Raw genomic sequence first — 22,252 nt, 5'->3', positions numbered from 1 at the left:
TTCTCCTGCAGATGTTTTTAGAACATTTCAGTGGAGTTGAGGAAATTGACTGTGGTCATGGTTTTTAGCTTGGAAAAAAAGGAGAGGGGCAAAAACTCTATTTCTTTAACTAGAAAGGAAATGCATTTGTACTAATATATGTTTCTTGAATAAAACCTGATCTCTATGGTCTTGTTGCTAGACAAAAAGCATTTTTTGACAGTCAAACTTCTTAGTCTACTCCTGCCTCCCTCTGCTACAGTATATTCACCTTTCAGTACAGCAGTGTGCTCATCCCATCTGTATGCCCCAGCAAAACCAGTCCTTGCAGAGAGGAAAGCCTCCTCCATTTCATGTCAGCAAGGTGAAAAAATGAGGTAGGAAGATAGTCCCTACTTCCACTCAGTTTCCCACAGTTCAAATGACCACACAGATCAAGGTGTTAGAAAAACAGTCCCAATTTATTATCTTCTTTTGAAGAAAATGAAGAAAGTCTCCAGAAACTAGATTCTTCAAAGGGCTTTTTTTCACTGTAACTCTTCGTTTTCATGGATATTTTCTAAGGGACATGTTAAAAGCTATGATTTTCAAATGACCTAGTGGTACCAGGAAATTGTATCCTGTGTTTTCTTCCAATATGAAAGGAAATGACATTTTACTTCTGATTCGCAAATGAGTGAAGTGATTAGATTCTTTACAAATAACAAGCATGCAGGAAAAACTGCAAGTGTTGATATTTGAGAAAATAATGCTATTTATGACTGTTCCAAGGTGATATTGTAAAGCATCTGATATCATCATTATTACTGATAAATCCCAAATAAAATGTAAGCTTACACACACTGGGGCATCTCCCACAGTTTGCACTAGTCACAGACAGAGGAGACAGGCACTTTAGAATCAAAAAAGATGTTCCAGATACCAAAAGGAGAATGGAGGAAGGTGTTTAACATTAATGAATGAAGGCAAAAAAGTTGTAAAAAAGAAGTACAAAAATAGACTGTGTTCACTGGAAGCAGAGATTTAGATAAGGATAGAAACATGAATACACTTGAGAACTCAGAATGAGGTATTTGAACTGCATATGGAATGAAGGAAAAAAAGAAAGAGATCACAGGAGAGTGGGATGGAATTGTGATGGTGAGGATAAAAAACCCAAATAGGTTCTGAGATAACTGAAGAAGGAAAAGTGAAAATATATGCAGAGAACCTAAACTCAAAAACAAAAAAAAACAGGTGGAAGTGCTAAGGTGGTTTTTTTGTTGTTGTTATAACAAAAGGATGATTGACACGATCTGATAAACAGATCTTCCACAAGGAAGAATTATTTTAGAAGACAGAGGTATGTTTAAAAAAGTAAATTGCAAAGATTTCTCATTGTCTATTTTTTGAGATAAAAGAAGTTGCAAAATAGCTTTGACAAATAAGAGAGAAGGATTTTGCTTCAGAAAAGCCAGAAATAACAACTTGATGCACGGTTATTACTGTATCTCATGGCACGACTAGGACAGTACATTTGCCACAGTACATTTTGGGAAACAACTCCAAAACAATCAACCAACCAAAAATACCACAGATTATTTATAATATGCTGTGGAACTGAGTAGGAATATGCTTGTGCCAAACTATGAAAGTCATCTTTTGTGGATTAGAATGGCTGAGATGCTGAGCTGAAGGCCACTGAGCATCTTGTTTAGCATAATTTTTTAGAAGAAACACTGAATGTGAATGATTTCAAGTGGAGAAGCTAACTACTGCCAAAGAAAGGAAGGGATGGAGCCGGGGCATTCTTCATAAACCTACGTGAAAAGTGTGACTGAAAATGCTTTAAAACATAATTTTCCTTAATATAGAGAACAAAGAGAACAAGAAATGGACCAGATTAAGAAGGCAGGGAATGCTTCCTGGCTTATGAATACTCACTGAATCCAAAATTTCCATGAGTGAAGTTGGGGTGTGCATTAAAGGTAGCTCTCTACTGGTACGTACACTTCTCATTTTGGTGGAAGTTCCTACAAAAGCACAACTGCTCCCTGAAAAAAGCCAACACAGCCCATAACATGCAATGAAATGAGCAAGGGAAAGGCTGAGAGTGGGTGCACCATCATGGCTCAGAACTTTTAAAATCATCAGCTGGGAAAGAGGTTGAAGGCCAACGTGGGATACGGGTTAGAGAACAGACTGGCATGGTGCAATTGTGGTAGATGCCTGGTACAGCCTGCCTGATCAAGAAAAGGAGGCAGGTGTCTTCTTCAGACAGCTTAAATACAAGGTCAGGAACAATATATGCTATTGTGGATAAAATGCAAAAGGTCCAAATAGCCATTGTTCAGTCCAGAGCCTGTTCCCCCTAGCCCAATTGAGGTATCTGCATTAGATGTATTTGCTCTGTAGAAGGAAGTCTCTTATCCAGTTAAGACTGACCTTCTTTGCTGTCATTCATCCATACTGGCTGACCTGGAAGAAAGGCTCCTCCCCAAAGAAGTCTTACTACACAATAGAGTACACTGTATTCCTCCCAGCTAAACTACTCCAGCATGGTCCCTTCTTTCCATGCAGTTATGGGTCCTGCTAGGAACCTGAGAAACCCCAAGCTAGGAAGAAGTATCTTGTTTCTTTTTGCCTAAGGCTATTAGCAGTAAGTGCGTGAGGGAAAGCATCAAAGTTTGCTGTCATTTCAGAGAGAAAAGAGCTGTCCTAGCTTGCAAAATGTTTATTTCTAAAAGCAGCTTCTGAGCTTGTATGTTCTTTTTGTTCTAGACGGTGCTTTTACATGATACTTCAATCTCTGCAGTGCTCAATAGGATATCAAATCCATTTTTCTTCTCACGTTGTCCAAAAAAGGGGTTTTGCATAAACTCATAAAACTAATCTCAGGATTTTCTATTGATTGAGAGCTGGATCAGAACTGACTTGATTTAATAGTGAAGCTGAACCCTGAGAACAAACTCACTGAATTATCTTTTGATGGTGCTGGTGAAGTCTTTGTTCCATTTCTAAGCCACTGTGATGGAATATATCTGCTAATATTAGTCACATGTTTCATGAACTCTTCACACCTGGGACATTCATGATTGGTTAGTATTTTCATTTCTCAGTTATTTTGGCTTGTGGGCTTGGTTGTACTGATACTTTTGTCATTATTATTGCTGGTTTTGTTGTTGTTGTTATGATGATTATTATTATTATTATTATTAAAGCAAGCTTCTGCTACAGGTATGAAATTCTGTCATCAAAAACTCTCTAAAAGAATATCTAATGACTTCAGCTGAAGACTGAGAGTGTGTGAGCTATAGATGTGTCAAAGGATTAAGAGGAAGGCAACGGTGCTTGACTTCCCTGATTCATTCAGTGACAGATGTTAGATTCAAGGAGGAGGGGGATGTTAGAAATAAGCATTTATTTATTCATTCTGCAGTCTCCTGCAGCAAAAAACTACAGTAGTGACAGTGTTCACCCACACTGAACAGCTTAGAAATGCCAATTTATGCTTAAAAAAAGGCTGATTGTTCTGTTAACATGGAAACCTTTCATAGCACAATAAAGGAAAAAATCATCTACCTCCAGGGGCTTACAAGCTACACAGTATGACACATACGATAGCACATTACCACAAGTTTTATTTATTCTAACTTGAAGGTCGGGATGGCAGATATTTTTGCAGAACTGCAAGCCTAGGACTCATGCTGACCCTTTTTGGAGAGCTGATTGTAGCCCAGTGTTTTAGAATTCTCTATAAATAAAACCAGCATTTCTTGGCAAAGGGGTGCATTTCTTCCCAAATGTAGATGTTAATCTAGATGAATGACCCTCCCACCTCTCCAGACTCTTCCTGTAATTAAAGCTGCCACAGGAGGTGTCACTAATAAAATTACATCACTCTAAGGTCAATTATAATTCCCTCACTTTCTTCAGGCTCTGCAGAGCCAGGCAAGGACGGTCACACGGCTTTAGCACTCAGTAGTTCCTTTCTTTTTTATATTCTGGGGTGTAAAAGTTCCACTGTGCCATTGTTAACCTTTATGGTCTTGATGGGCAGGAGGGAAAGAAGGGTACGTTTGAAAGAAAGCCTTTCCAACACCATCTTTCCTTTCTCTTTTTTGATAACATTTTTTAACGAGAGGGACAAGTGTTTGGCAGAGACAAAGATACTCAAATCTTACATCTCAGTGCTTGCAGGAACCTTTCCTTTGCTGGTCAGACTTTTCTTCACCCTCTTCGCTTTGAAGACCTCCACAGGACAGTGACCCTAAGGAGCTCATGGGGGTGAATGCATGAGATGGGATGAGATGGAACAAAGATGGGAGGAGAGGAGCTCCAGGGGGAAGGTTGATGGTCATTGCTGGGTACTGCTGGCTGCCAGCTCTGGGAACGGTGCTGGTGGTGGCCTGGCACAGGAGCTGTGAGTGCCCACATGGCCTCCACTGCAGCTCTCAGCCATGAGCAGTCAGAGATATCCAATCTACTGCTTCCAAAAGCCTGGGGAAATTTGTAATTATCATCTGTTTACATCATTATGCTACCTATAAGTTATGATCTAAGTCAACAACTAGCTGTTACCTTCTTTTCTTTTCCTTCCCATCTCTTGTCTGTCTTCCTTCTCCAACCAAGAAGGTGTAGTGGTGCACCAATGGGGGTCTGTTTTGTCAGGCAGGATTGTCCCAAAAGGATAATCTGCTGGGGCAAAGTGAATGTGATCCTGAATGGGATACTGAAGCACCAACTTTCTCTTTATATCTTTTTTTTTTTGTGGGATCATCGAAATCAGGCACTAGATGCCTCTCTATAAGAAAGTGCCCATCTTTAAGTATGTCATTATGAGTGTGATTTCTTACAGAAAACCACTATTTTTAAATCCAGGCAACATCCCTTTTTATACCTGCATATTTCTTTCCATTGTCTTGGAAGGAACAAACAGTATCTGTCTTCTCTTAGCTATGTAGCTTTATTCTTGAACAAAATTCTGTCATTTGCTCTGTATTTTTATGTATTCATTATTCCACCATTTGCTCTGTAGCTTTATATATTCATTAAAGGTCTGTGCAACACGCTATCAAAATGTCAAGCACCTTGTGGCTCTGATTCATGTCTGCTCAGCATTCAGGAATTAGCTCTAGCAAATCTTCTGTGAACTTTTAATTGCAGCTGGTACAAACTCTGTGCTCTCCCTGACTGTCTACAAACATCTTTTAATAATGTTCTGTGATGCATTTGAAAGCTGGATCTTTTCTTTCTGTGGCAGATCAACACTGTTCTTTGCATTTCCCTGACCGGCTGAAAGTGCTGCCAGTGCCCCGGAGGATCAATTAAAAACTATTTCATTTGTGTGACTAGAGAAAGAATCTGAGCATTTTCTCCAATGGGGGGAAGAAAACCCCAACAACATAAAAACCAACCCAACAAAAAGAACAAAAAATTCCTCATTTATCTCAATCTTCCTTTCTGCATAAACCAGAACTATGAACTAGAAGTTTCATTTACAATTTCATCTCTCATTAAACCCACAAGCAGTCACTGTGGTGTGACAGCATAGCCATGAAGGGTCCACCCCTCAGCTCACCAGTCTAAACAATTCCCCAGAGTTGTTTTGTAATATTCCTAACCTTGGACCATGTCTGACATACACCATCAACAGAGCATCCCTCTGTATATGTGTGACTGACATACTGGTATTGGTGTACACGTGCAAAATCCCATGTCTGTCATACTGTAGGTTGTCTTTTTCTCTTCAGTCTCAGTGTATCCCTTCAGCTACATCCATCTTTTATGATTTAGACTTGGTTAGCACATTCTTTGCTGTTCAGCTATGTTTTCTTTCCAGATCCCCTTGCTACAGCACCACTGAAATGTCTCTGGTAGGTAGGTATGTCACTGTACACTCAAAGTCCATCTTTGTATATCCCATTGCTCCCAGACCTCTTATATAAAAAGTATTCATGTTGGTGAAGGGCTTCATATATCCCCAAGAATTTATCTCGGCCTGGCCATGACTGAAGGAGCTCTATGACTGCAATACTCTTGCAAACACACTTCTCAGAGCTTTGACTCATGATCTTTAATTTTTCATATGTGGACACTTAAGATGTTGCTGGATCCAGGTGCCTTTCCATCCTTTTGCTACTGCTTATCCACTGCATATCGCAGGTTGATGTTAACTTGAATCACTGTCAAGCTTATGTCATTTTGATACACCAGTCTATGAAGTGTGGCAGCCAAGAGACAACCTTCTTTCCTTTTGCATCCAGGAAGAACAGAAGAGAAAGCTAGGGAGCATGGAAGGGTGACACTGTGAACTGACACGACATGAAGGTGGTGACTCTGTCTTCAGTTTCAATCCTTATTTAGTGGGCTTGTTAGTAGGGTTACAGTATGTCAACATATACTGCCTCAAATCTAGCTTCTTACTTCACATTTCTCTGCTTTACAATATATATTTCTGTTCTTTACTTTCATCACTAAAAATGTTCTGCAATGTATCTAAAAGCCTCCTTAGTTTTTTTTCCATTTGAGTTTCAGTGCTGCCTGTGACCTGAGTGGGCTTCTGAGCACATGCTCAGACGTGTCTGTGATTTGACAATGAAAGCTGACCTTTGTGGTTCAGCATTTGCAAACGTGTGCAAGCCTATTTCAGACTGAATTTACTTCAGGACAGCGTGCAAAATTAGTTCTCGATGAAATTAGCTGTAGGCTTGGCCATTGATTTCAGTGAACCCAAGTTTCATCCTTAACTTCTACATAGAATTTCACTCAGAAATAAAAAGAAATCACTTATTAATGTGGTCTTTCTTCCCCTCTGCTATGGGCACTAAGTCTGTTTCCTAAATCAGTTTCCCTACGGGTTGAATGACTGATCCTTTTTATTGATGATCAAAGTCTTAATGACTCAGCTGTGATACTGCTTTCTGACTAACGCTAGGTGTACTACTGCCCTTGAAAGAGCTGGCTAAAGAAAGTATGAACCTTTATCAAATATTAGCTTTTACGACTGTAGCATGATGATTTTTGAACAACATAATTGATCAAGGTCTTAAGGAATGAACAAGACATCTGTGGGCATGTCTATTTACTAGAAATTCGAACCCCACAGAGACTCATGACACACACATGGAACTCGTGAAAGAGACTAAACATACCTGACTTAAGCATCCACCCAGAAAGTATACATAGTTTAATTATCCTCTACTGTGAGCAAGCAGATTATTAGAAGTAGATGTTCAAGATCTCTATCCTAAGCAAAAGGGAGCAGCTGGGTTGCTTTACCATAAGAGATGTCTGTGGTGCATGTTGAAGAAAGCTTTGGAAACAGAGATGGTCAGTAATGGAAAACAGAAAAGAAACCACGGAAAGCAAGGCTTCTTCAGACTTAATAAAGGGTTTCCAGGATGAAACCTATAGTAGATAGTGCAGTAAAAGACATTCCAATCTTTGAGAAAAGAAGCAGCCTCCATGCAGAGCAGCAGCTCAAAGCTATGTATACATAGCTGCTTGTCATGTATATTGATACTATGAATGCCTTAGTTACAACTAATTAGCAGAAATTTTAGCAGGCAAGATGCCTACTTTGTCAGAAGTGTCTTGCATGGATCCTAGCTGTGTCCTGTGGTCAAGACTCTTGTGTCAAACTGACTGACTAAAGCCAGCTGTCCTGTTGCGGCGTTGTCTTTCAGTACAACAGTATTCCCTTTCTCATACAACTTGACGATTTCTAGAAGGTTTAAAATACTGATATCCTGAAGCATTTGCATGCTATTTGAAAGGAAATGAGGACCTGAGAAAAGAAAATGTACAAGGAGCTCATCTTTGTGGGGTAATAGTAATGGAAACACATACAGCTCTCCCAGTCAGAAGAACACAGCGCTCTTTGAGTCCCTGAAATCAGGAGGAAAGGAGAAAACAGCCCAAAACTTGTGTTTGTGAAGCTAATATTTGTCTCTGCTTTGAGAAGTTATCAAGAATGACCTGTAGTAAATAATTTACTAGAATATAACACATAGAATGGTCCTGCACTAGAAAATATTCTTCAGAAAGGTAAGTATTTTTCCACTTCACAACAGTAGTGAGTCAGTCTCATTTTGTTGTTTCTCAAATGGAGTGGGAATATAGAGACTGAACATCTAATTACATAGTTTCTTTTCCTATGAATCTACTTTTCTTCTTGTTAGTATGCAAGCAGAAATTAAAATGTTAATCTGAGGACCATCAGAGATAGTTAAAATAAAAATCTCTCTGCAGTCAAGACTGCTATTTTGAAAAAGGTCTTCTCACATGTAAAGCATTTGGTGTGAAATCTAAGCCTTGGCAATTCTCCTATTGGTCTCATTTATTTCAGATATATATACCAAGCAGAAAAAAAACTTTTCAGTGAGGAATTGAACCAGAAATATAATTTTATGAATAAAAGGCTTAAATAGTTTTCCTACAAGATCTTCCTTTTGTATTCCAGGTTTTAGACTGGAAACTATTTTTTTCATTCTCCAAAGATTTGCAGTTGTTTCATATGGTACTGTCTTCAAAGCTAGCTACTCATACTAGAAAGAATCTTCCTCCAGACATTTTAAATTCCAGCCTGATTAACTTGGTCCTTTGGATTTCTTTTTGTGATTGCCTACAGGTACATAACCCCTTCCAATTAACTACTACAGATGATAAAAATAATCATCTTATTAGCTAGCAGTCACAGCTACCATGGTACCCTCATTTGGTGCACTACAAGAAAGTCATGCAGAAATGAGAACTTTAGAGACGTTTTAAACATGCAGAATTTATTGAGAAGATGATACTAACTCCCATCTCTACCAAATCTCTTTTATAGATAAATTTCATAATGCCTGATCACCATGATCTCCTAGATAGAAGAGCAGAGTATGAAAAGGAGATGTGCTACTGTACTTTAGTTTTCAGCAAAAAATCCTGTAACAGGAAAACCTACAGCTAAAAGTAGATACAGTCAGCCATGTGAGATGACTTTTGAACAGCCATGTGCCATCTAAGTACGCTGTTATTAGAAAAATAAAGTAATAGAAGGCCCAGCACTTATTGGTATGGGATAAATTTCTACCAAACATGTTTTTTAATTCCAAAGTAAATTTGTCAGACATCAAAGTATAGCTCTTTACATATTTCTATTTAATTTGGGGAATAGTTTGGAAAAGGAAGTAGACATATCCTCCCCATCAGACAAGGGGGAAACTACAAGGTCTATGTCAGGCAGCATGTTGCCCTCTCAGACAGTGAAGATCGCTCTATTTCAGGATCAGCTAAAAAAAGAATTGGACTATGGAAAATTTGGGAAATGTCATATCCTTTTTGTGGTGATTGTTGTTGTTGTTATCTTCAGAATGAGTCAGTTCTGAAGGCTTTTCAATTACAAATTGAAAATGTGGGAGAAAAGGTGAAAAGGTTTAAAAGGTGTCAAGCACTTTGGAAACTAAGAGAAATCATTTTAGTTTGACTATACAACATTTAAAAATGCCATTGTGACCAACTAGAAATATCAAGTATTCTCAAAGCCTTTTGTGCAGCAGAAAAAAAGGATGGGTTAGAAAGCCAAGGAAATGCCCTAGAATTGGGAGATAGTGTCTGTCAAAAAGCTCTCTCAGTGCTGCTGGAATATTTCCGTCTGTTCACTGGACATAGATGCCTGTCTTAAGAGGTCATAAAAGAGAGAGATGCTTTTCAAAGTTAAGCTATTCCCTTTTTTCCCCCTCTATATAGAAGTTGAAAATTCCTCCTCTTGTTTGATTTATAGGAAGTGTAATTCTATGTATTAAGCAGACTAATAGTTCTGCTTTAACTTAACTTCCTTCTTCTAACTGTGATACATATCAAGATGACAACAAGCATTCCCCAAAAACATGGGGACTGAATCCATTGTCCACCAAGGAAAACTGTTCGACATTTGTGGAATTAAAACCCCATTGTTAAATGTAGTCAAGGAATGTGGTGAGGAAGTGGTGTCCCTCATTCAAAGAAAGTAAGACGTCATGGAAACATTGGATGTAGAAAAAGTTGCAGAAATGCTTAATATCTCACACAATATATCTGAAATCGCTGACCACATTTTGCATTGGTGAAAAATGATGAACTATTTTTCCTTTTTATTTCCTCTTGATCTTTGATAGCACAGAACACAATCACTTAAGGGTGTTCCTCTTTTGCACAGGCTAAGATCAAGACTGTTTTTCACTTTTCATATATTTTTAGACAAGCCTGAAATGAAATAAATCAGAATTTAGATGTATACCTGTAGGTTTAGGACTGCAGTTCCTACAGTCTTACTTCACACAAGCAGTGCAATACTTAAAATTATTTCATTGTTCTAGGCTTTTTCTGAAAAGCCTAATAATCTTAAACCCTGTGAATGTAACAGGAGTCTGTGGCAGATGAGCTTTGTGACTAAGTAGAGGTTTACAGCACTAAATTCTGACTTGAGTGCAAAGGGACAGTGAAGGAGGCAATTCTGTGACTACAGGCTGGAAGTGATTACAAAAATGGCACATGGACACATTTAGATTTCTTGGCCAAGAACAGGTGCTAGGACTACTGGACCACCTTAGATAAATACTTCTCTTGCTTGACAAGTTTAAAAGCTCAATCAATTGCCATGAACTTTAAGAAGAAATATCAGAGATTTAGATGCTTTACCTATTTAATTGCACTGAAGTTCTGCTGATGCTTGCCTTCTCTTCAGCTGTCTCCTGTTGATGGCTATCATAAACCCCTTTCCTTGGCATTCCTGAAAAATACACTTGTATTTAGCTCTTCATACCAAAGCTGAATACTAAGAAAAAAGAAATGCATTAAAATAGTCCACTGTTCTGACTAGGTTTTATAACATATGTAATACTTATCACATTAAGTGCTGTCAATAGCAATTATTTTGTTTTGGTAATGAAAGCAGCTTCTTGCCTTTTCCTGTGTTGATATTCATTTTTCAGTCTCAACAACAGCAAACCATCAAGTCTGTACGTGGGATATACTTCTATATAATTTATTTTTTTAATGGCGTCATTATTAAAGAGAGAAATTCTATAAACCCATAGAAATCTAATTGCAGAGAAAAAGCGATTTAGGTGGATGCTTTTACAGCCATTTCATTATTCATTGTGCCTTCTTACTAGATACATGCTCAATTCGCTATTTTGCCAGGATTTGAAAGCATCTTGCCAAAGAAAAATAGATATTCTTCTGTTGTTATATGCATACAGTCCAACTCAAAGTCCTTGGTACAGTTTTGGCTAATGTTTCAAGCCCCAGTGCTATATTACATTTTTTTCTTTAATGTAGACAGGTGCAGTAAAAAAAACTATGGCATAATATCACGTGAATTATCTGTAAAGATATTTCAAATCTCTCTGAAGACATAGTGGAACTAATGAGCTACTAATATTCACTCTTTTTCTAAGTTGTGTGTTTAAAACCCTATCTATCTAATTAATCAATACTTCAGAGTAACAAGAAACAGGAGGAAAGTATTTTAATGATGTGACCAAAAATCAATTGCTTTTCTGTCAGGCTTGATCTATATCAGGAAGATGGATTGAAATGCTCCAAAATATTGATAGAATATCTTTAAACAGAAATCAAAGACAAAATAAAACAGCCATAGTTTAATCCCAGATGGCAACTGAGCAGCACACAGCCACTCTGTCACACCCCCGTCAGGGGGTTGGGAGAAGGAATGGTAAGGGACAAAAGTGACAAAACTCATGGGTTGAGAAGAAGACAGTTTAATAGGCTAAGAAAAGCTTTGCACACAAGGAAAGCAAAGCAAAGAATTCACTCACCACTTCCCATGGGCAGGCAGGTGTTCATCCATCTCCAGGAAAGCAGGGGTCCATCACATGTAACAGTTACTAGGAAAGACAAACAGCATCACTATGAATGTGTGTGTCCCCTCCTTTCTTCTTATTCCCCCTGCTTTTTATGCTGAGCATGACATCAAATAGTATGGAATATTTCTTTGGTCATCTGGGGTCAGCTGTCACGGCTGTGTCCCTTCTCAACTTCTGTGCATCCCCAACTATTCACTGGTGTGGTGGGGTGAGAGGCAGAAAAGGTCTTGGCTCTGTGCAAGCACTGCTCAGCAGTCACTAAAACATCCCTGTGTTGTCAACACTGTTTTTAGCACAAATCCAAACCACAGCCCCGTACTAGATGGTCAGGAGAAAAAATTAACTTTATCCCAGCCAGAACCAGGAAAAACACTAATTAAAGTTTGATATGTTAAGATGACAAAGTTGTTACTTATTGCCATATTACAGTAGAGGGAAACCCTTTATTTTTAGCTCTGACTGTCGGAGCTCTCATTCATAGATTAACATTTTAGTGACTGCTCAGCTGGACTTGTTTAGCTATGTTCTTCAGTGAACAAAAATGGTTAAATCTCCATGTTTCAGAAGGAAATAAACCCTACATTATCTGTATAATTCAGTATGGATTTTTAGTGATAAAGGAGGAAATGAAAATTAATTTGCAGGCTATGGTACCTAAGCAGTAATTAGGACAACTTTCAGACTTACATTGAGCAAGTTGTGTTGGCTGTCATTGCACTGGCAAAGTCTACATTATGCTGAAAGTTTAGATGACAGTGCATGATCATTAAATTTAGGCGTGTTAGTCTTTAAGCTAAATTCTACCCATGCTGTTTAACTTAGATTATTAATCTTGAATCTTAAAAGTGATCATCTGAGGCAGTCATGCAAACTCACTTAAGGAGTGTAAACAAAAAAGGCTGCATGTGGTTCTTGTGTTGATCTGTATTAGCCTCAACTGATTTTTTTTTTTATTTTCATGAGATTTGTCTACTTCAGGTTTTTTCTGTAACAAAAAAAAAAGAAGAGACTGACAGGGGGCTTGAGTATTGATGGAAAGACTGGCTTGCAGGCTATACATCAGGCTTTCAGACTAGAGCCAATCAAAAGACTATAGACATTAGTGTCCATTTATACTAATGAGCTGAACAAATTTGGGATCTGTTTCCATACTACTAAACTCTCTTAAATTCTAAGCAGCTCATCCTTGTAACCGCCTAATGAGAACTGCCTTCAGCCCGTGAGAGCCCCTGAATAACACCGCGGATGTGATTGGAGCAGTGTTAGCCGGCTTGGGTCAAATCACCACAGTGCATGTTCTAACAATTTAGCTTTATAAGCTGGTATCTACAGGACCCAGGGATATCTCTTTGTACTCTTTGAATTATTACTATAGATACAGCTTACATGTTTCTCTGGCAACATATTTATAGTGATGTTCCTACGCTGTGGTAGAAGATATGTATTTGGATACAACAAAACAAGCATACCAATAAATCTTTCAGATATTCTTTCAAGAAAAAGAGCATGATTGAGACCCAATCTAGATGTACAAGATTAAATATTGTTGAAGAATTTTGTAGTTGAGGATCAAAGCTATGGAGATACCAGTACTGTCAAGAGAGAAGCAGGAAATGAAGGGACCAGAGTTTTAAAGAAAAGTTCTAGGAAAATATCCAACGTCCAGTTTACTTCAGTGCAGTCAGGATAACACTGCTATAATCAAATTTTCTCCATAGTCCTAAACTGACAAGAAATAGAGGATGCCTAAATTGGGTGTAAGTTTGAGCTGATTTTCCTTTAAAAATATCCAATAATTTCAGGAATTGAATAACATGTTTTGTATTGGTTATTTTTCTAGGCTAAGGTGTCTCCTCATTTGATTGTTTTGGATTTTTTTTGAAGTGTTTTAATACTTTATTTCTCAAGTTGTACTTAGTTGGAAGGACAACATGCATACCAATGTCTATTTCTGTTCTCCTGAGCTGAAGTAATTAAAACTTGCTGCACTTTCAATTTGTGTGTCTTGAGCAGATCTGTCAACATTATTTACCTAGATTTCCTTTTCCTCTCCTGCATGTTTTAAGTATATTTATTTTTCCTATTTACACCTCTGCAAATTTGAGCAAGGTCTGAGTGCTGAAGGGAGAAAATGTCTTTCACAAAATCAGGATAACAAAATGGTTGAGGTTGAAAGGGATCTCTGGAGGTCATCTTGTCCATTCACCCTGCTCAATCAGGGCCACCTAGAGCCAGTTGCCCAGGATCATGCCCAAATGGCTTTTAAACATCTCTAGGGTGGGAGACTCCAGAATCTCCCTGTGCAGCCTATGCCAGGGCTCAGATGGTTCAGAGGGAACCTCCTGTGTTGTAGTTTGTGTTTAATATATCTGGTCCCATCACTGAGTGCCACTGAAAAGAGTCTGGCTACATCTTTTTTGCAGCTGCCCTTCGGTCTTAAATATATATTAAAATTCCCCCGAGCCTTCTCTTCTTCAGGTTGAACAGTCCCAGTTCTCTCAGCCTTTCCTCATACATGAGCTGCTCCAGTCCCATTCATCACCCTTTTAGACCTTCACTGCGCTCTCTAGTATGTTCAGCTATCTTGTATTGAGGAGCCCATATTGGACACAGTACTCCAGGATAGTCTCACAACACTAAATAAAGTGGAAGGATCCCCTCCCTTTACCTGCATTTTGGTTTTCTGTGGCAAGGTTTTAGTAGCAGGGGTGGGCTACAGGGGTGGTTTCTGTGAGAAGCTGCCCCTGTGTCCAATAGAGCCAATAGCAGCTGGCTCCAAGACCAGATCCACTGGTCTAGTCTTCGGTTTGACCAGAATTAGTTTTATCAATGTTCATGAAAAAAAGGCAGACAAAATAAGACATCACAATTGTGTTTCTTCTAGTCAGTGGTGGTGGTTTTTTGCTGGTTTTTTGTTTGTTTGTTTTTCTTCAGTGAGCTTGGTTTGGTAGTTAGAGAAATAGCAGTCTCTGTTAAAATCTAATAATTAATCAGTGCATTCAGTGTGACATTGGTTACTAATAGCTTGAAGGCAGAAACCTCTGTGGAATCCAGGTCCTCAGGTGAAATAAATAGTTCTGGTGACACCGACTCAATTGGATATTGCAGTTTGTATTAGCTAAGAATATCCTCAATACACATACTGGCGAGGTATATGGCACCACTTGCGAAAATCATTTGCTAGAGCAAGGTGTTATTTTTCACATAATGTATAACGTGGTTTTCTTTTTAAAGTAATGAAAAAATAAATTAAACTCCATGGAGTGGAATGGAACACAGGCTTTAAATTAACAGGAAAATAATTCTTAATAGCTTTGTCAACTCACGCAGTAGTTACAGTTAAAAAATCTCTATCATGCCAATGCTCCTCATTAATTTGGCCAGTGCTTAAAGGGAAAAAAAGAGTTGACATGTGCCTTCATAGGTTCTTTATTGTTGTCTTTATAAGTTAAACATTAAAAAAACCTCTACGCATATGTTACAACTAATGGTATTTGTTGGGTGCAGATTACGTGATTCTTTTTTAAGCCCCTGAGTATCATTAACATAGTGATAATGCAAACACAAGTATTACTTGAATGTACTTTTAAATAAGATATTTAATAATGTGATCTTAAAATTTATAGTCAGATACTTTTAATATTATGACACCTTTTACTGAAGAACAAGTTAAATGCAAAGAATGTCAGATTGGTTCCTTATAAACGTTATCTTTTTAAATTTTATTTTAAGCTGCAAAAATACTCCACAAAGAAATCAGTAAAAGCCATCAGAGATTTTCTTTAGTGATTTTCTTTGATCTTGCTACTGGACTGAAGAGTCAGATTTCAGAAAAATAAAAAAGAAATACTACCTGTTTCAGCTATTATATCTGGGAAAAAATATTGATTTTTCATGAAATTTTAAGGTTTTAGTGCTTGAGCTTGAGAAAAAAATATTTATCTTCGGCTTTAGGAGTATTGTGTACTGAGCCATTCATTAGTGTGAGGATGTGCTTCAGGAGTTTTGTATCAAGAAATGATTTAATATTCTACCACCAAATCCCCCTGTTCTTAGTTCCTTAAGACTGTAGAATTTACATCCTGTTAAAGTATAGGTCTCTTAAGACTGAACTTTTAAACTCAGTTCCTAAAACTTTTTAAAAGTAAAGTTATTTGTATTAAAATTAACTATTGAGTTGCAGGTCATGCTAAGTTGTCTGGGAAGTATAAAATTTCTTTTCCTTGAAAGAAAAGAATATAATGTGACAAAAGCATGCTTGATTGATTGAGGGTTTTTTTGTCATTTAAGTTTAAAAGAAATAAAGCAAACTTTGTCCATTAGGATCTCAGCATTGTCTGAAATGTCTGTGGTAGCATCTTAGAATTCTTTTCAGAAAAATCTTTATTTTCCACATTAATTATATCTTGCTGCTTTTGTAAACAAAGGACAAGTAATGTGCTAAATTTTATACACCATTACAGAGAGATATACAGAAGGATTTTTTTTAAACAAAGCAACATGCATTCTTGTTAGGACTAAAAGAACATTTAGTCTATACCTGATATTTTGTAAGTTTCCACGTTTGCCTCTGGCGCAGAAGGGCTCATGAGCCATACATACTCTCAGAAGCAGAGTACAGGTATGAGAATACCTGGCACACCTACACAGGAGTCTCAGATTTACTGTGCGAGGTCCCTTCCAACCCCTACAATTCTGTGATTCTGTGATCATAGAATGGTTTGGGTTGGAAGGAAGCTCAAAGATCATCTAGTTCCAACCCCACTGCCATGAGCAAGGACACCCTAGCCCCACCCTAGCCCATCCAACCTGGCCTTGAACACTTCCAGGGATGGGGCTTCCACAGCCTCTCTGAGCCTCTTGCCTCACCACTCTCATAGTAAAGAATTTCTTCCTAACATCTAACCTAAACTTACCCTCTTTCAACTTGAAGCCATTGTGCCTTGTCCTGTCACTATACTCCCTGGTGAACAGTCTCTCTCCCACTTTTTTCTGTAGGACCCCTTTAAGTATTGGTATGCCATAATTAGATCTCCCTGGAGCCTTCTCTTCTCCAGGTTGAACATGACCAGTTCTTGCAGCCTGTGTTCATAGGAGAGGTGCTCCAGCCCTCTGATCATCTTTGTGGCCCTCCTCTGGACTCGCTGCAACAGCTTTATGTCATTTCTGTACTGGGGACCCCAGAGCTGGACACAGTAGTCCAGGTGGGGTCTCACGAGAGCAGAGTGGATGGGCAGAATCAGCTTCTTCAACCTACAGGCCATATGTTTTTTGATGCAGCCCAAGACACAGTTGGACTTCTGAGCTTCTAACACATACTGACAGCTCCTGTTGAGCTTGTCATCGATCAGAACCCCCAAGTCCTTGCCCTCATGGCTGCTCTCAATCCATTCTCTTCCCAGCCTGTTTGGGATTGCCCCAATTCACATGCAGGGCCTTGCACTTGGCCTTGCTGAACTTCATGCAGTTTGCATGGGCCCATCTCTCAGGCCTGTCAAGGTGTCTCTGGATGGCACCCGTTCCCTCCTGCATGTTAACCTCACCACACAGCTTGCTGTTGTCGGTAAACTTGCTGAGGGTGAATTCTATCCCACTGTCGATGTCACCAACAAAGATGTTCAACAGTGCCAGTCCCAGTACTGACCCCTGAGGAACACCACTCATTAGAGACCTCCATGTGGCTTACTGAGCCACTGACCACAAGTGTCTGAGTGTGACCATCCAGCCAGTTCCTTATCCACCAAATGGTCCATCTGTAGAATCCATGTCTCTCCAATTTAGAGACAAGGATGTTGTGCTGGACAGTGTCAAATGTCTTGCACAAGCCCAGGAAGATGATGTCCGTCATCCTTCCCTCGTCTACCATCTCTGTTACTCCGTTGTAGGAGGCCACCAGATTTGTCAGGCATGATTTGCCCTTAGTGAAGCCATGTTGGCTGTCCCAAATAATTTCCTTATTCTCCATGTGCCTGTGCATAGTCTTCAGGATCTGCTCCATGATCTTGCCAGGCACAGAGGTGAGACTGATCAGCCTGTAGTTCCCTGGGTCTTCCTTTTTTCCCTTTTAGAAAATGAGGGTTATGTTTCCTCTTTTCTGGTCAGTGGAGACTTCACCAGACTGCCAGGACCTCTCAAATACGATGGAGAGTGGCTTGGCCACTTCATCTGCCAGTTCCTTCAGGACATGTGGATGGACCTATCAGGTCCCATGGACTTGTGCACCATTAGGTTCCTTCAGTGTTCGGGCACCTGATCTCCTACAGTGGGTAGTTCCTCATGCTCCCAGTCCCTGCCCTTGCCCTCCGGGACTTGAGTGAAGTGGCTAGAGCTCTTGCCAGTGAAGAGTGAGAAACGTTGAGTACTTCAGCCTTCTCCATATTCCAGGTAACAAGGTCACCTGTTCCATTCCAGAGAGGGCCCACATTTTCCTTCATCATCCTTTACTAATTGATAAAACTTTTCTTGTTAACCTTTACATGCCTGGACAGGTTTAGTTCTATCAGGGCTTTTGCTTTTCTAGCCTGATCCTTGGCTGCACAGGCAGTTTCCTGTATTCCTCCCAGGCTGCCTGCCTTTCTTCCACCCTCAGTAGGCTTTCTTTTTTTGAGTTTGCCCAGGAGCTCCTGGCAGCATGTTTGTGAGCGCAGTGCAGATGGGCCCAGTGTGTATCTGCTGTCAAAGTGATATCCCCAGAGCTGCACTTGACTGGAATTTTTCAGGGGTGAAAGTGGGTAGTGTACTACTTAGGCTCTTTTCAAAAAGTTCAGATTTTGGAATGGCCTAACTTCAAGAGCAAAGAACCATGAGATCAATATGGAGGCTGGGGCCTAAGTTTGGGATTACACCAGGTTTTGGTCTGCCTGTAGTTAGCTTAAGGACATTATAGACATTGCCTTAATTTCTGGTAGTTCAGCACATCTTTGAGTTTTAGCTTGGAGGCAAATGCTGTTTTCAGAACATTTTTAGAGGTAGGAATACGGATGTCAAGCTTGCCATATGTACATTTGTGTTTACCTCACAAAAAATCTTGGTCCGCAGAAAATGCTATACTTCTGTACAGTAAATACTCTTAGATTTGTGACAAATATTTTTATTTTAAATGCTCATTTGAATCATGGCTTGCTGCCTTAACATATTAAGAACAAACTTTTTTTTTTTTTTTTTGTGGCATAACACTCCAATAACCTTCCTTTGAAACATAATGTGCTAATTTTCATGTTCTCCGTAACAAAATCTGTCAAAATACAAATTTCAGCAGCGTTCCAGAAAGCTATCTTTCATCCTTGAACAAGCGAAGGACGAGCACCTGCTCTTCCACGTTGGAAAAGTCTCAGAGGCAAGAAAAAAAAGAAAGTCTCTCCTGTGAATCCAAGGATTACTCAGCAGTGCCTGCTGCTGTCTTGAGCAAACACATTAGACTGTTGCTTAAAACAGATGCAGGTCACGTTCTCCGGGGCCAACAGGCGCAGACAAGACTGTTGGATTGCCATCTGTGCTTAATCTGTCACTAAAGAGCAAGCAAGGGTGTTCCAGCCTTTCAAAGGAAATGCCGACTGGTAGGAACATGTGCTGCATTAGAAGGCCCTCCAGTCACAGGGCTCTCTTCAGTTGTGCCTTCTGTTTGATTGCTTGCTTAATTCTTTCTCCAAGGCTCTTAGCTTTATTCCAACACGTTACAAGACAGCTCAGCTTATTTGGTATCTCCCTTTCTCTTTTTATTATTTTAAAAATTCTTTGGCTTATTCTATTTTTTTCTTCATTTTATTTTGTTTGACTATTACTCTTGAGATAAAAAGGGATCCATCATGTAATCCTAATAATTTAAAAGAATTCTTCTTTGTAAAATAATATCCCAAACAGAAATCTGCTCTGGTAAACCATCATTCTGTGCACTGAATGAATGGATTTGAGCTGTAAAATATTTTCAAATAATGAAGAGATTAATAGGCAATTAATCCAAAGACTGGATGTTTATTTGGGCAAGATAGCTATCTCAATCAGTATAGGCATACATTTAAAAGATGAAATGCTAAAAAAAGAAAAAAAAACACTATCTCCTTTGAAGATTTTTTTTCCAATATATTACATTAGTTATGTAATTTCTGGACATATCTGTTCCAATTAGGCATCTTCTTAAAGAAATCCTGGGTTTTTAAAACATGATTTAACAAAGTATGTGCTTAGGGATGTAAGACCGCACAAGAAGTACTTTCAAGCTACTTTATTTTAATATATTATCTCAGGGTTTTTTTAGAGACAGTTCACACTGGAGATGTTTTCAGGAGAAATGTTCTGCCAGAACCATTAGTTTGCCAGTGGGTATTTTAGTCCTCTTTTCTACACTAGAGACACTTTTGTGGATTAAAAGTAGACTTTACCCTGCCAAAATCCATCTCATCTCTGAATCTCTCCTACGTACACACTAATTCATGCAGCTCCCTCTATCTTACTGCCCATCACCAATGAAAGGATGTAATTTCACAAGCCGTGTATTATGACTCAGCTACTGTAGAAACTAGAAAAACATATTAAATTACTTTCTCTCTAGGGGCAAGACATCTCTTTGATAATTAGGCAAGGCGGCAGTGAAAGTTGGTGAAAACAAGTTTAAGATAAATCTCCCTGGAATTTAAATAAAGTGAATGAGATGTATGTCCTGCATAAAGGGATAGAGTGCCACTGCTTTAAATGACATCCTTATTAATACAGCCTAAGAACTGAGTTTGACATGTTCAGGGTTATTGTAATTTATCTACCTAACTACTTTGCTACCTGCTGTCATGGGTTGGACAGTGGGGGCAGGGGCAGAAGTTAAAATATAAATAATCAGGCAGTTTACGTCCCCAGGTATTTAAAGGACCTCCCAGTGGAGACACTGAAACAGTAGCAGAATAATTTTGATGCAATATCCATTCTGCTGAAAATCTTCAGCAATTGGCTGGCTTTTAAAATGCCCACATGATCCTACCTACAAAAGAAGCCAAATTATGAAGAGTAAGACTTCCGAGGAGAATGGATGGGGTTATTCAGCTTATGTATCTTTTGTAACCTTTCAAGTTTATTGGTCAAGCAGCCCCTTTTTCTGAAACTTACTGGTTTTATATCTAGTTAAAATATACCTCTGTGTCCTCTGACAATTGATTATACATAGGTAGTCTTCTGCATTTAAGAGCAGAGACATCCTTGGCCTCTATTTTTGCCCAGCCTTAAAGGGAGAAGATTCAGCCCTAGAATGGCAATTGTTTTTGTGTATGTGTGTGCAGCTTTGACAAATTCTGTGTGATATTGGATCAACAGTGGACACCTCTATAAACAAATCTCTGGATGTTTTTCAGCCCATGAACATAAAATTATCAATGTGCTTCATATTCAGGATGTTTTAGAAGCAATGACATTAAAAAAAAAATCAGTGTGTGGATTTTTTTAACACTCTGTAAAACTTTTCTAAAGTAGTTTTTGCACAGTCTTTGTGGTATATCCAGAAAACACGGCAGCGGAATGCAATGGTCATTTGGAGCATTCCATTGGGGTGTATGACATAACTTGATCCTGGCCTTATCATGTATAGATAGTTCAGTTTCTTCAATCTCGTGCTAACAGAAATGAAAAACTATTAGGAAACTAAATAAAAACATTTTCTGTTTTGCTTTTAGTGAAATCTCCCCCTGCCCCATCATCGTTGTTACTTTTCAAATGACAATTTATCAGTGTGACCCTGAACTATGTTTCAGTTTTGACAAACTGTGTTTTCAAGCAGGAAAATGCTCCGTTGGACTCTCTAGCCAGCTCTGAGTAGTAGAGCTGAGCAGATGGAAAGCTACTTCGACTACACCCACCAGCAGCGAGATTCAGGGGGTTGATGCTTTTCACTTCCCAGGAAATTTTACTGGCTTAAAATTTTTCTCCTCCCACTCCCAACCCTCAATCCTCTTTGGGGCCGAAACCAGCTTTTTCTCCTGTTTTTCAGTTCTTGCTTCTTAGTAACAGCTTAAAATGCTTCCAACCCCAAATAAAAGCCAGGATGATCCCAGGATACCCAGAGTCTTATATTTTTTTAGGGTTTTGTTTGGGGGTTTTTTAATTTTTGCAATGTATCCAGAGGTTTCTAAACAGTTTATGAATGGATTAAACACGCTGACATATCTAATAGTAAGTAAAAGAACACTCCTCTACCTGTAGAAAAATCAAAGTTCAAAGTAGTTTGGCGACTTATTACTGTTCAGTGTGCCAGGGCTGGAGTGGAAACGAAAGCAGGTTTTACACAGCTGTGGGTGCATTATTCATGCTTTTCTGAAATATTTTGTCTCTGAAGTATCAAACAATTATTAAACAATTTGGCACTTGTCCTAAGAGGACTGGGCCTTCGATGACCAAATAATGTAGTGCCTTAGTGCCCAGGTGTTACTTGGCAGGGAAACTTAAAGGGTATCTTGAAGTTG

Source organism: Gallinula chloropus (assembly GCF_964237585.1).
Source record: "Gallinula chloropus genome assembly, chromosome: 1".
NCBI lineage: Eukaryota > Metazoa > Chordata > Aves > Gruiformes > Rallidae > Gallinula > Gallinula chloropus.
This window is presented reverse-complemented; position numbering follows the sequence as displayed.